General features: G+C 41.8%; 1 long non-coding RNA gene across 1 annotated transcript; it reads right to left on the reverse strand.

Annotated features, from left to right (window-relative positions):
• Window positions 1-1,469: 1,469 nt before the first annotated feature.
• Window positions 1,470-13,873, reverse strand: LOC309698039. Its single transcript, XR_014273988.1, has 4 exons — window positions 13,566-13,873; window positions 11,639-11,693; window positions 8,962-9,221; window positions 1,470-3,365 (listed from the first exon to the last, which is right to left on the reverse strand). It is a non-coding gene; the product is annotated as an uncharacterized lncRNA (long non-coding RNA).
• Between the last annotated feature and the right edge of the window lie 401 nt (window positions 13,874-14,274).

The raw sequence follows: 14,274 nt of genomic DNA on the forward strand, positions 1-14,274 counted from the left end.
TGCCTGACATTACTTGAGACTTGACTTGAGACTTGAGGATAAAGACTTGAGACTTACTTGAGACTTGCAAAACAATGACTTGGTCCCACCTCTGCCGATATCATAAATTTGGATATCGGCCGATACCAATATGAATCCGATATACTGTGTTTTTTAATAAATAAAACTGTTTTTTTAAATATCTTGCTGCATTTTGTATAAGTTCAAACTCAAGTTAAAAAAATAAACACTAAAGCTATTCTGTTACACCTGTATGCAAAAAATACACTGCACCCAAAATATTTCATAGTTCAGCAATACTGATCAATCTAATAAACTTAAACCTACTCCATCCTCCCTATTCTGGTATTTTAAAGAGTACTTAGCAGAAATATTAAGCAACCTAACTAATAGGGTTGAAACTCCCAGCAAAAAAAAAAAGAAAATAGGGAACCACCCTCCACCTCGTGATGCTTAATCGACGTAATCAACTTTAATTTGATGCAGTGTGAAACAAAATGAACAGAAAAAAATTATTTTTCAAGAATAATTAAATAGATTCAACATCTTTCTTCAACAGAACTGCAGACTGCACAGATGGTACCTTCCCAAAGGAAAAAGTACTATAGCTTACTAGGGTATATTAGACTTAACAGTTACTATATACAGTAATGGACTTCTATACATTTTCCATCAGATTAAAACTGGGTGTAAGATTCAGATAATTAATTATTTAAAACTAGACATTTTAAATGAGAATAAGAAAGAAAAGTATGTCTTTGTGCCACCTTTTCCCTGTTAATGCCCTATCGGCCCCCCTGGCTAAACTTTGCTAGATCCGCCCCTGCACAGTTACCAGCCGTCAGCTACGTAGAAAAAGATCCTCGAGTAGAAAGTAATAATAAATAAATTCTAACAACAGCTGATCAAGCTTAAACGTCCTGCTGTTGTTCAGCCGATGGTTTCCTCTTTCTGGCACGAAGTGGGTCAAAAACAAGCAAGAGAGACGGTCAGAGACGACAGAAAAGCCGATCAGCTGATCATTAATCAGTTTCACGATTAAAGTAGCAGCAGGAGAGGGAGGGAGAGAGAAGAGGCAGTCGCTCCATATATCAGTTGTTAAGCTTAACGCTGGAATGCTTTACAAACATTCAGAGATGAACTTACACACTTGCTTTACTTCTCTCTGGGATAACTTTCTCGGAGATGAAATACTCAACCAGACCACCGACAGGTCTCGCACGCCACAGCCGCTCTATCACGTGATGCATACTGCTCCGACGTGCCATGTCGCAAGTTTTGTGAGGTGCTTTTTTGATATTTAATGGATCGGATTACATTTTTTATTTCTCTCCGATATCCGATCCAGTAATTTAGGTCAGTATCGGACCGATACGTAATATCGGATCGGTCCATCTCTACATTCTAGCACACATTAATTGCAACGTAGCTAAAGAAAATCCACATATAGTCCACATTTTTGTCTCACTGTAAACATGAATACTTTTATTGATTATATTTAGAAACAGTTGCATAGTACAAAGTAGATCAAGTGCAAAAGAAGCTTCCAAAACTCCTGAGACAGTAGTTTATAGTGCATAATGTTACAGTTGTCCACATTACTCCTAATACAGTTTTTTGCTGCATCCACACAGCATATTGCACAAATTCACTCAAATTCTCCACATTAAAACAAAACAGAATCCAGTGCAGTCGAGCAGTCGTATCAGATTGTCATAAAAGCTGATTTGACTCAAATGAAATGTGGAACAAACGCAGATTTCAGTGTCTTGAGACTGACAGTGCAATTACCGAACGCCACACATCTCCCACTAATTGTTTCTACCCCGACTGACAAAAAGAACAAAAAAATGCTTTTCAGCAACATCCGGCAACACACATTGCACCTGTGCTCATATAGCGCTCATCTCACTCAAACTAAACGTGTACATTATGTGCTATTGTGCAAATATAGCATCAGTACTCGTGTGCACAACACTTCCACAAATAATGCAAATCTAACGCCTCCTACTCGCTTTCTTTTGCATAGATAAAAAGTAAACATTAAGTCGTTTTGATTGGACAAAATACCTCCTGCTGTGATAATAACTACCTTGATTTTTAAAGTGTGCATCACAATCAGAGTGCAATTTAAAGATTAATAATAGATTACTGAGGTAGCGCCAACCCCACAGTACCTTTTTGTACATTTTAAAAAACCTCTTTTTTTATGCTAACACATAAGAAGTGTACAGTGAACCAGAGCTTTAATCCAAATTATTTAGTGTTTTAAACATTTTTGAGAAACCCTGCCATAAACAGAAGCATAAAAAACACTCACATACACTCACCAAATGATACTGTTAAAAATGCGTTGCACACTGTTGTTGTGACTGTTGTTTATTTTACTATAATTTGTGTTCAACGCTTCGTACCCACATATCTGCGCTTTTTAAATAAACATTACGTACTTACTTATTAGACGTAATGTTGATGGACATAAATGTCAAAGAACTTACTTGATGCTTGCAGCGCAGGTAAAATTAAAAACATTTGTCATTGCACTTAAATATCAAATTTAGCTTGTTTCAAGTAATCCAGCCAAACTGATTGTCGACAGTTTGATTGAAACAAAGTTTTACATGAGACAAATTTATTTTAAGGATTAAAAAAATAAGAAAATAATGAGAAGAAAGAAATGTCAATTCTATTCAAATATTAAAATCCTCATCTAAAGAGGGATAAATTGCTAGCATTACTACTAATAATTATACTATTTCATATTTACTGGTTTTTGTTTGTATTTTTCCTTTTTCTCTAATTTCCAGAAATGTACATAAATCTCAGTGATGAGGCGATGGATTTATTTTGGTGTGTTTGTGTGTGTGTGTGAGGGAATAATTTAAGCTGTGACCTACATTAAAATCTAGCGCAGATGTTTCCTGAACAGATGTGCAGAGCCCCTCTAAACACACACACACACACACACACACACACACACACACACACACACACACACACACACACACACACACACACACACACACAGTCCACTGTAGCATCCTTCAATCTGAGTTTCCGCTTCACAGTATTCAAGAGTCTGTTTGTTTACTTCATTCAGAGTCATCTGTCTTCTTGTTTCTCTCTGTCGTCAGACTGATAACGACGTTCTCGGGCGCACAGGGACCTCTGCGTCCTTTAACAAGTCCAGGCAGTTTTAACCGTCCACTGTCAGGTTGTCCACTGACAGAAGTTGTTACTGTGTTTGCTTTCTAACAACGGTTAACAACGGTGGTTGATGATGTTGTAGTCCTGTGTGAAACGGGCGTCATCACTGACTCAGAGTCTTTTAGTCGGTGTCTCCCAACGCGAGGCAGATTTGAAGCCTTAAAAGAAGAGATGGAGAGGACGTTAGAAATAGCCCAGTAATGATGTACACATCAGTATACGTAAAGACAAAAAAATATATATATATATAGGTGTTCATAAGTTTCTGTTGTTATAACAGGAGAAACTGAATATTTTTACCACCAATTGCTCAGATTTAACTGTGTTCTAGTTTACTGCATATACAGTTTGGTTTCCTGCAAGGGTATATATCCATTTTTCTACACATTTTGTGATGCTGGAGATGTTGTTGATCTGGAGGAGCTGAAGGCAGATTTTCAGGATCAGATCATGTGCAGAGACTCGAGCATTTGTAGGGCTCTGAGCTAAGCCTGACATTAATTATCACAGAGCTCAGCGTTACTGTATTGCCTTCTACGCTATACTGTAAGCTCCCAATCATGCTGCTCATAGATGGTACAATGATAGCAGAAGGAACACACACACACACACACACACACACACACACACACACACACACACACACACACACACAATCAACCCCTGACAGACAAGAAAAATTCCCTGCAACCCCCAAAACACCCAAACTGCAAAACAATCAAGCTAAACACAAGCTGCTGTTCCAATCATGAACACAACATCTCCTTTCCTTTCCTTTCCTCCATCATCCCACCATTTTTGTTTCACCCAACAAAGTGTTTTTTTTCCCACGCTTTATTTTTCTCTGTCCTGTTTGTAGCCAGAGAGGAGGAGGAGTGGTGGTGGCTTGAGAAGGTGGAGAATGATGGGGGTAGTGGTGGAGTGTGTGTGTATATGGGGGGTGGGGGGGGGACTGATGAGGTCGTCATGGCAACCCCACATTGGCATGCCCCTGATTGGAGTATGTGGTGGCTAATTATTCAGTGCATATGCTTAAAAAAAAAACAATAAAGTAGGACGTATTGAAATGCAGAGCCGAGCATCGCGTTGTGTGTGATTAACATATGAGCCCAGCGCCGCTTTTGAAGAGAGCAGCCTCGTTTCCAGCACTTAGTGTATAGCCAACATGCGATTTTAGTGATGCAGTGGTGATGTTTTTAGTAACATTTGATCTGTATGTTTAATTTTTTTTCAGTTTATGTTAAAAAAAAATCACATCTGCAGTCATTTAATCGTTAACTTTGGTGACCCTTCTTCATCTTATTGGATAGCGGCATCTAAACAAATGCACGGGAAGGTTAATACTTGTGTATGATGTGATGATCAAGCCAAACTTTACATTGAGGCTGAAACAAACAAACAAACAAGAACAGCATGCTAATGGCCCTTTGAGCGCTGGCATGGCAGGCGCAGTATATATGTGTGTGTGTGTGTCAGAGGCAATGGGGATGGAAGGTTTGCTGTGTGAAAGAAACCAAAAGGGTATGGGTTTGTAGGAGGGGGGTTACGGTAACAATGGCCGGCATTGTTTACCAATCTCCCTCGTCCATTAATCAGGACGATCCGGCTCTAATTGGCGTTTTGGTTAAGCTGGTCTCCAGACCCCCGTTCCCTCCACTGGCCTAAATAATGGCGTTACGCCACAAGTGCCGCCACACATTGGGGAGGACAATGTGTCGCTTGTCTGAGAGCCCAGGATAGGATCCCCACCCTCTTCTCTTCCCCTCCTTTCTTCGTGCCCCCTGCGCCCCCCAAAATAAACCTTACATAGAAACACAAAGAAGGCCTCTCACTATTGAGATCTCACTGTCGCAGGCTCCCCTCTCCCTGTCTGTCTGCCCCCCCACACCCAATCCGACTTCACTCCCCCCTCCTCTGATTTTTTTTCTCACCCACTACAGTTTTCAACATATAGGAGCTTTATTCTTTCCTGCCAGCTTTAGCTTTAGAGTTGTGGGCTCAGTGATCAGGTAGAAAAACCACATGGGAGGCAATGATTTAAATTCCTGTTAAACTATTTGAATGAATTTACACTGTCCTGTGAACTCCTCTTGACTCCAAATTAAGGGATTGTTCACATGTTCACACTTCAGTATGTGACCTCTTTAGACGCAAATACTGGTGATCAAAGCATACTTGCAAACCCCCCAAAAAAGTAAAACATAAGACTAACATTGCATAATCTTACTGAAAAGCACCACATTTTGATGCAAATTCGAGGTAATTAAGTGTGTTTTTTAATAAAATCTCAAATGCTAGAGCTCCCTTCCTTTTTAGAAATCAGTGTAAGTTAATTAAATTGTCAGATAATTCATGTGGCTACACACCAGCTCATGGATTGTATGCTCGTAATGCTAAAAATAAATAACAAGCCAGAGGAGCTAATATGAACGTAATCTGAGAGCTTCATTTGCGAGCAACAAATGAACAAAACAGAGGTGATATTTTGGGTTATTTATGTCCGTTATTTAGGTTAATTTGCATGTTTCTTCAAAAAATCGGTGCAGCAACACCATTTCTTTGTCAGGCTTTCACACCACAGGGGTTAACTGCTTGTCTGAAGGTTGAGATATTTCTCAGATCCTGTCAAAACCCAATGGTTGGCATCATAATGCATCTTCGTGAAGCCAGAAAAGACAGCATGACCTTTCATCAAATCCGGACAAATTGCGACGTGACGTGTCGTTTAAGGGTTTGAGGTCTTAATTTCCACAAGGAGCGTGCTTTCGTCTGCGAGCCAAATAGGAAACGTGCTGCACATGTGTGAAAACTGTTAAGTGTGAGATTTATGAAGAATGCTGTGTTGCTAATTATGGCTCCTCGAGGGTGTGAGGGAGCATGTAGGTGTTTTTTGTTTTTTTTTCTTCTTCTTCACATCATCAAATGAAGCTGTCTGCACGTGCACGCGGCACAAAAACCACGTGGATGTTCCACATGCAGAAATACCACCACTGGTGCAAATGATAACTCTTTGTAATCACAAAAAAAAAGGCGCTGGTATAATTTAATGTTGCCGAAGCAAAGCAATCCTAAGAGTTTTCCGCAAAATGGTCGGTCTGCAGCGTGACGACGGGCACAGCGAAAAAGCGACGCGGGAACCGCAGCTGCCCCTAAAAATGCCATCTTGTCGACACTCAAAAGCCACGGGCAGCGCGCTTTCCTCCTATCTCATCCCTTCCTGCATGTCTCTTGGGGCGATCTCTACAATTAACACACTGGCAGTAATTAACACTGTCTTGAGGCGACCAATGGCGCGGAAACGATCGGGACCAACATGAAGTGGGGGGAAGGTGCAGCGCTGGCTGTTCACCGCTCAGCTGCCATTTTGTGCCAGTCTTAACACCTAAGATGGTGGCAGGACTGTGACTTGCCGTGTGGAAGAGGAGGACAAACTGGCACGGGAGGGGTCGGAGAAGAGGAGGATTATGGGATTGAAGAGGGAGTCTCTTATTTTCACTCTTGTAGTCGGTGCATTGCTGAACGGTTACCAAGAGAGGTAGGGAGGGAGAAAGAGGCATGATCGGCAGATAGCTGCCCTACACGCACCGCACATAGAGGAGCAATTCTGCCACACATGGACGCACAAAGACGCACACTCACATCACAGAGGAAGAATAAAGTGTTTGTACAGTGTGGACGCCAAACACAACACCCTGTGTTGGTCTGCTCGTTAAAGAAAAGAAAAAAAACGTGTCATTTACATGTGCTTAATATACACAGCACACATGTGCCCATGCATGAACACACACACACACACACACAAACAACACAGCCGTTCTCATGGTATGGTCTGCCCCTGAGCATGCAAATGACATTCATTATGCAAATGCATACAAATCAGAACCAACCATCTGAGAATCGAAGCTGGGAAAAACCACAAAGAATAAAATTAAATGAGGGGGGGGAGTGGAGGGGTGCTGTTTTTGGGTGGGGGGGTTACAAAAGTAAGACGGAGCGTGGTGGTGAAAGTGGAGAAAGTACAGTGCGGTCAACCAAAAATAGACAATATAAGCTGCTTCATTAGGCCACAGATACCCAAAGCTGGATAAAAGTCGGTTTTCCGTGTGCAGATGCCAACGAACTCGTACATTTCAGGATCGGCTCAGTAAAGAGGATCTTCCCCAGCAGCCTCATGACTGCTGACGAGGCCCAGATAAACATGCTTTGTGCTTTGTTACATTAATGAAGTCGCGATGGAGCGTAAGAGGTTTGAGAGGAGATGCTGTACATGTGGCTTTAAAGATTTCTATTAAGTATTTCGACAGAGTTACACCAAAGGTGGGATGAGGCATGCGCACACATACACACACATCATCTTTCCTCACTGCCCCTCACTGCTGCCTTGTTTGTGACCATTTCTTTCCTTTAGCAGAAGATCAGCTGCAGAGTGGCATCAACTGGAGTGGAAATGATCCAAATGATGGCAAAGTGCCGCTAATTGCCTCTCAAGGTGGTCTTTGTTTTGTTTCACCTCTCTCGCCACAGCCGCTGCCTCTATAGGACGAGCTCTCTAAAACCCCAGAAGGGCTGCAATTACATTATCAGCCTTTATGAAATGAATCATCCAAACTATTAAAAAAGAGAAATGAAGCCAAACACTGATGAGTCTGAATCTCTCGGCTGGAGATTAGTTTCTGTATTCATGTTCAAAAAATACACGCTGAATAAATGAAAAAGGCCATTATGGGAGGGTGATTGGGAGATACCAACATGTTCTCCTCCCAGGGTGTCACATGCAGCTGGTGCTGCAGGGATCTAACCCAGCCTGGCAGGTGTGTGAATCAAACACCTCTACTATGACCACTGCGACAGAAACACCACATTTGTGCAGATTATCTGGTACAGCTGAGCAAACTCAGCTACCCTAACTGAACAATTGTTTTTGTTTTAGGGTTTTTAAAAAGACTTATGGTCTAAAATGTGCTTATTTTTTTAAATAACTAGATTATTGAGCTAAATTGCTGAGTTTATTCTCACAGCCAAAAACCCTTAAAGCACCTGGCAAAGAAACTTGATTTCACAAGAAACTCGACTGGATCTGACTTCTGATCGAGTGGAGAAAAGAAGACAAAAATGCTGCTATATTACTGCGGACCCGTAATTAGCAGTTTGGGATTGGCCACAAAAAGATTTGAGATAATGAAGCTATCTGAAAAGGTGAAACTAACCCTGGAAAGTGGCTTGTCCTGAAGCGTCAGCATCAGCTGTTTGGAAAGAGTTTGCAAAACAATTTCTTGCAGAGACTCTGAATACATTTAAATTGATCTCAATCGCTTTGGACTTCCTAAAATTGAGGAACACCAATTAAGATCTTTTACTTTCCTAGAGGAAAAGTTCGTTATGGATGTAAATCTGTAAGATCGTTTTGCCAATTTTGGGGCTAATGAGTCATTTTACAGTTCACTGTGAATTCAAGTTCACATTTGGCAAGGACAAGAGAAACCTAAATGTTGCACTCACTCCTGAATGTCAGTCGGAGCTACAGAACGAGAATATCCACGCACTCACTCACCAACCAGCACGAGAACAAATGCAGCAGCACAGGCTACACCCACCACTGTACTATTGCAATGGTTTGTATTGACAACAAGCAGATCTCAGGCATTTTGTGCAAATCAAACACTTATTGTCTTTTTTGCCTCCAGATCCTCCATGAGACACAACACCCCCCTCACCCCCCCTTCTCGTTAGCCCTTATGTAACACAGCATCATACCTTCACGTCATCGCTTAGCAGGATCTTTTGTCCACCTCCCGTCCTCCCGTGCTGCTTCTTTATGTCTCATTTCTGTTGTTTCCTTTTTCCTGTGCAGGCGTGTAATGGGATTCTTGTTACTTTCGGTTATCTAGCTTTATGAAGAATGTACGTCACTCATACAGCTAGATAACCAAAGATAACAGACAACCCCTCAGGCCTGCGTACACCGCTCTCCTCCAGCAACGCTCAGACACACACACACACAACCTCTGATACACCTGTGAGGACAAACAGCGACAGGGGAAAATGCATTAAAGAGCTAATTCAGCAAGACAAAGCTAATTTCCTCCGCCTGCTGCACCGCACGCATTCCAGAGGTGGAAATAATGATAATAATAGTCATATATCTGGAGTGTTAATTGATCACATGGTGTTAAAAACACCTCAGTAAAACGATATGAAAAACAAAGCATGACTAAAGATTCACAGGGGATTCTGCTGGGAAAGCACATTTTCCGAGCTATTAAGTGTTTTTTATATGACTGAAATGTGAGCGTATTCTTTGAGGAATTCAACACAAAGCGTTACAGCCGGCCATCCAGTGAGCTAAAGACAACAACAGTAAAAGTCTTTACGAGGGGGACGGAAGCAGGATGTAAAAATACCCCTGAGGTGAGTCATACACACAAATATCTTTCATAGGGTCCTAAAGGGAAATCCAGAGAAAAATAAGCATATTTGTTTGTGTTACAGCAGGTAAACACAAAGGTGTGTAAAGTCTTACATGGAATTATTGTAATCCTTAAATTGGTATTCATTATTGTGAAAGAAAGCATTTTCAAGCTGGTGTTAAAATCGAAAACTGTGGCTGAACATTACTAAAATATTACTAATGCAAACTTCCACAGCCTTAAAATATTTCCTGGTGACTTTTGTTTAAAAGAAGTGAAAAATCACTTCAGTTTTATGTAAATATCTACAATCTACCAGCTATAGAACAAACAAACAAAAGCTTTACAAGAAGGTTAAAGGCTTAAAAAATATAAGGGAAAAAAAAAATCTAAAGGCACTGTTGAATGTGTGGTTTTTATTTAATTATTATTTAGAACCATTAACATCAGACTCCACTTTTTTATTATTTAAAATAATAGAAGATACAGCCTGTGTGTGACATCCTCCACTGATTTATTTATTTATGGAGTTTTGCTGTCATCATTTTAATAATTACTCATTCCTATATTTCTAGATCATTTTGTGAAATAACAGAATAGTCACATAATTATCCAAATGCATAACATCGCATCTCTTTTTAACGTTACACTGTAAATTAAAAAAAGAAAAAAAGGTTTTCAATATTTTTTCATGAAGTCTTTGTTGTGTGTGGGGTTTTTTTTATTGGCTTTTAGCGAGAAAGCGAGGATGACGTCACAGGCATCGCTGGCTTTCAATTAATGCGTTAGCAGCGAGGTGTGATGCCTAATTAACACACACGCGCGTACACACTCAGACACGCTATTATGGGGAAGACGTTCTTTGATGCAACATCGTGAAAATAGGCCACAGCTCCCGTCCTCACATCAGTGTCCGCAAAACACACAAAGAGCAGAGCAAACAGGGTGTTTGTTTGCCGGGTTTTTTTATTAAAATAAAAATAAACATGCTTTACGTTTTATTTTGCCCCTGCTCCAAGAGATTTCCGGTAAATGAAGAGAAGTTTTGGGTTTTTGGGGGGGATTTTTTTTTTTTTCCAGGGGCATCCACTGGTGGAGATCATAGTGTGGAGGCCGTGACGTGTTAACATCACTTCGAGGTTCTCACACCTAAACAGCGTGGTTTTGTGATTGTGATTCATTTTCTCCCCCATCTGCTGTGTGTGTGTGTGTGTGTGTGTGTGTGTGTGTGTGTGTGTGTGTGTGTGTGTGTGTGTGTGTGTGTGTGTGTGTGTGAATAATCGTAATATTCCACTTCCTTGTTAGCTGCACTGTGTGTATGTCGGATTTCTGTCTGTAGTAACGCCTGTGACAAAATCATTTACCTGTCACCTGACAGAGAGGAAAAAAATGTTTTGTTTTGTTTTTTTGATAAATAACTCTATTTTAAAATGTTAATATTTTCATTTCAAGTGTATTGTTTAGATTTCTATGTTAGGTGCTAATTATAGATATCCACACATGGTTTATGATTTTAAACAGCTGGACAATAATTAACTTTTTTAAAATTATTTTAATTAAATATTTTAATCGGCTATATGTATTCATTTACTGTTTATGTAGGCAGCGCATGGGCTGATGCATCGTTTAAAGAGGCAAAAAGAGATAGTTTCATTCGAATAGGTTTTCTGTCCCTGAAGGGAAATTACACTGAAGTTTCTGTTAGAGGTAACTTGGCAGCGATGCTGTATAAAATGTTCTGCTTTAACAGATTTCTGGGACCATAAAAGGCTGTAAATGATGAAAATTTGTGCTTCCCTAAAGATTGTTTTTTTTGTTGTTGTTGTTGTTTGTTGGTTTCTTTGGGGGGGGGGGGGGGGGTATTTCAAAGAGTCACCGCGTTGCTGCTGCGGATCTTTCGTTTAGGTGTTGGTGAAGAAGATAAACAGACGGGTTTTTTTTAACGTTTTTCTTAAACTGCAATCCAGTTTAAATCACCTGCAGAGTCATCGGGAAGTGAAGATGGTGGAATCATTTATATTCACCTGGAGGTTGGAGAAGAGCCTGGAGTTCCTTTCTGTTGTTTTTAAATGTGAGTTTCTGCAGAAAAAAATGTTAAAGAAAATCAGTTATTTGAATAAAACTACGACAAATGTAATAATAACGGACTGACTTTGAACTCAATTCCACCACGTGAATGGGATCCCTCTCCTCACTCTGTCGTTGGAAAATCCCTGGAAAGCACCCTGGGTGGGAAATCTGCCTACTCGGCTCCTGACAGCTACAAACTGGGCCTGTGTGTGTGTGTGTGTGTGTGTGTGTGTGTGTGTGTGTGTGTGTGTGTGTGTGTGTGTGTGTGTGTGGTGCGCAGTCATTCAGCCGCACCTGCAGCTTAACTGACTCTGCACCGGCAACGCTCCTGAGGTGTTGCAGCGGTCCCACTTCAAATTAGCAACTTATCCACTTGTGCATCAGCTGACTTCTCACTTGTGATGCACTTCCGTCACCGGGACACGGCGTGAATGTAACCTGTGGGAGGAGGTCAGTGAACGCTTGATCGTGCACCTGGATTCACCTGTTCAGTTTAACTGCTGAGTCATATTGACACCTATATGCCGGTTCCTGTTTCTTATGTTGCAGGACCACCATCACTACCACCTGGTCCTTTGCTGTACATGTGCACATGTAAATTGTGCTGTTCTGGGGTTCAGTAATGAAGAAGACAGCAAATGGATCCTTTGCACGTGTTTCTTTTGCAATCAGAACAGTTTTTATTGAAGAGAGGATCTAGAATGAGCTCCAAATGAGGGAGCATCTTTTTGGAGGAGCTGCGCGTAACATTTCAATGTCAGTCAGATGTTAAAAAGTCCAAACACACACATGAAGTCTGATTCCCTCTCACACAGATTAAGCGGGCCTTATGTAAGAGCTCTCCGGGCATAGCGCTATGCTGGCACCGGGGTGTATAATCCCGGGCTACATGAAGCCCTGCAGGAGCGCTGCTGGGTTCACGTACAGTAATCACCTTGGCCTTTTTTCATGCTTGCTTCACTGCTTAGCCTTTCCAGTGCGTAATCGGCTGACAGCAAACAGGCCAAACAACACAAGGCTGCAAAAGGCTATGGCGCCCGAGGCCACTCCAACACCATCACCAACACAGGCCGGTGTTAGGCTCTCACTACCACATTATGATTACATATTAGATCAGTTAGAGGAGAACTTATGTTCCTCCAGTCTGTGAACTCTTGAAAATGACGCAACGTGAACTTATGCACAATAACAACACAGCATATGGTTGATCCAAGGTCGGCATCAACGGAAAAACGGAATAGTCCAAAAAGTAAATTCAATGTTGCTTCGTTTGCGTCAGTAAACACCAACCCACTGCTACCAAAGAGTCACCTTTTAGACAAAGGTGGGCTAAACAGAGGGAGGGGAGAGGAAAAAGGGGATCTCAGTGACCATTAATCCCGAGCGTGCAACATAAAATTTTATACCAACAAACGAGAGAGAAAACTTATCGAAAACAGATCACCTGTGACCAACCGTAAGTCAAGAAAAACCCGCTAAACTCACTCCTGCGGTCAGATTTGTGCACACATGTGCTTTCTGGTGCCAAACAAAAGTGTTTGCAGCCACAAGTGAAACTACACGTCTGCGCTGCTGCCATCGTACCATCGTTGGAGCCTTTATCTCAGATGCTGATGGTGCGCATCGTCCGCGCATCTTTTATCTTTTATCTATCAAAAACAAGCCTCACTTGAAGAAAATCTCAAAGCTTTGCTGCGCCTTACGAGTCCTCACTTCATGCACAATGGGGACAAACACATCAGCATGTTGTACCCTTAAAGCCCTCAGTGCTGCTCGGCTCCTGCAGCTTTCTGGGTTTTTTTTTAACCCCGAGTCGTGCCGTCACACACACACACACACACACACACACAAATCACTTATTACACAAAACACGGTTCTTACTTTCTCCTACACGGGTGCAGCAGGGTGTGCTGCACTGGGTTCAGCTGAGCTCCTGGAAAGCGCTGGTCTCTCCGGACGTGCGGCATGCTGGGAGCCAAATGAGCGCGTTCATGAGCGGCGTACAGAGCTTTGTGGCGACGACGCATCGTGACGTCCCACCGGCCCCGTCCATTTTTAAAAATTTTACGGGTCCTCTTTATTTTTTTCTCTCCACTCACATGTCGTCAGACGGCTTCCCTCTACATCCACAGCCCCGGTCCTCCCCGCGGCACACGGGGGAGTTGGGGCTGTCCGCCAGGATGGCTACATCTCCAGCACCGTTGTCTCCAAGTGGTTTAACATCTCATTTGTCCAAAATCATATACGCTGTCCAAGGCCCACCCCCTTGTGAATCAGTGAGGTAACACTGTTCCCACCCTCTGAGATTTTTGATATTATGCAAGACGGACGATGTAATTATCATGCGAACCTATAGGAGCGACTCTCACGCCCCCCAACAGACGCATGCAGAAGTGCATGGTGGCACATCACTCATCCATCAACCAAACATCCCTCTAATTCCTATAGTGTGTGTGTGTGTGTGTGTGTGTGTGTGTGTGTGTGTGTGTGTGTGTGTGTGTTATATGTGTTGATTCTTATTCTTGTAGCATCTCTCTGTATCTTTGCAATAGCATTATAAATAACTGCTATAAATTATAGCAGCACCACA

Source organism: Aulonocara stuartgranti, assembly GCF_965226115.1.
Source record: "Aulonocara stuartgranti genome assembly, chromosome: 22".
Lineage (NCBI taxonomy): Eukaryota > Metazoa > Chordata > Actinopteri > Cichliformes > Cichlidae > Aulonocara > Aulonocara stuartgranti.